General features: G+C 35.8%; 1 non-coding gene across 1 annotated transcript; it reads left to right on the top strand.

The window, feature by feature from the left end:
- The first annotated feature begins 1,734 nt into the window (after positions 1-1,734).
- LOC130456591 (U6 spliceosomal RNA) lies at positions 1,735-1,837 on the top strand. The gene has a single exon (XR_008915662.1). It is a non-coding gene; the product is annotated as a U6 spliceosomal RNA (small nuclear RNA).

A 1,837-nucleotide genomic window follows, 5' to 3' on the forward strand; every position in this document is an offset into this window, starting at 1 on the left:
AAGTAAATTAGGTGAACACAGAATAGTATACATGTTGGATCTATGGGAAAGGAAAGACTTTAAAACCAAACAAGAGCTAGAAAAAAATCACAAAATATAAAATAAATAATTTTGATTACATCAAATTAAAAAGGTTGTACAAACAAAACCAATTAAACCAAAATTAGAAGGGAAGCAACAAATTGGGAAACAATCTTCATAACAAAAACCTCTGACAAAGGTCTAATTACTCAAATTTATAAAGAGCTAAATCAATTGTACAAAAAATCAAGCCATTCTCCAATTGATAAATGGGCAAGGGACATGAATAGATAATTTTCAGATAAAGAAATCAAAAGTATTAATAAGCACATGAAAAAGTGTTCTAAATCTCTTATAATCAGAGAGATGCAAATCAAAACAACTCTGAGGAATCACCTCACACCTAGCAGATTAGCTAACATGACAGCAATGGAAAATAATGAATAGTGGAGGGGATGTGGCAAAGTTGGAACATTAATGCCTTGCTGGTAGAGTTGTGAATTGATCCATCCATTCTGGAGGGCAATTTATAACTATGCCCAAAGGGAGTTAAAAGACTGTCTGCCCTTTAATCTAGCCATAGCACTGCTGGGTTTGTACCCCAAAGAGATAATAAAGAAAAAGACTTGTGCAAAAATATTCATAGTTGTGCTCTTTATGGTGGCAAAAATTGGAAAATGAGGGGATGCCCTTCAATTGGGGAATGGCTGAACAAATTGCGGTATATGTTGGTGATGGAATACTATTGTGCTCAAAGGAATAAGAAAGTGGAGGAATTCCATGGAGACTGGAACGACCTCCAGGAATTGATGCAGAGTGAAAGGAGCAGAACCAGGAGAACATTGTACGCAGAGACTGATACATTGTGGTACAATCAAATGTAATGGACTTCTCCATTAGTGGCGATGCAGTGATCCTGAACAACTTGGAGGGATCTAGGAGAAAAAACACTATTCACATACAGAGGAAAAACTGTGGGAGTAGAAACACAGAAGAAAAACAACTGCTTGATTGCATGGGCAGAGGGGATATGACTGGGGATGTAGACTCTAAATCAGCAGTTCTCAACCTCTCAGTTTGTAGCAATGAGAATACATAATGCATATCAGGTATTTACATTCCAAATCATAACTGTAGCAAAGTTACAGTTTTAAAGTAGCCACCAAAATAATTGTTTGGTTTGGGGTCACTGCAACATGAGGAACTGTATTGCGGGGTCACGGCATTAGAAAGGTTGAGAACCAGGGCTCTAAATGAACATTCTAATGCAAACACCAACAACATGGAAATAGGTTTTGATCAAGGACACAAGTAATACCCAATGAAACTGCACATCAGCTACCGGAAGGGTGGGGTGAAGGGAGGGAGGGAAATAATATGATTCTTGTAACCAAGGAATAATGTTCTAAATTGACTAAATAAATTAATTTTTAAAAAATAAAATAAAGTTTTAAACCCCCCAATCATATACCCATATAAACAAGTAATAAATCATATGTTTTTCTTCTGCCTTTCTACACCCACAGTTCTTTCTCTTGATGTGGATAGTATTCTTTTTCCCTGGATCACTGTATTGCTATTAGTAGCAAAGTCGATTTCATTTGATCATTCTACAATGTTTCAGTTTCTGAGTACAATGTTCTCTTGGTTCTGCTAATTTCACTCTACATGGAGGTCTTTTCAATTCATATAAAAATGAAGATATTGATATTTTTGCTTCAGTAGCACATATGCTAAAATTGGAACAATACAGAGAAGATTAGAATGACCCTTGTGCAAAGATGACATGCAAATTTGCAAAGCATTCCATATTTTT

Source organism: Monodelphis domestica, chromosome 1 (genome assembly GCF_027887165.1).
Source record: "Monodelphis domestica isolate mMonDom1 chromosome 1, mMonDom1.pri, whole genome shotgun sequence".
Lineage (NCBI taxonomy): Eukaryota > Metazoa > Chordata > Mammalia > Didelphimorphia > Didelphidae > Monodelphis > Monodelphis domestica.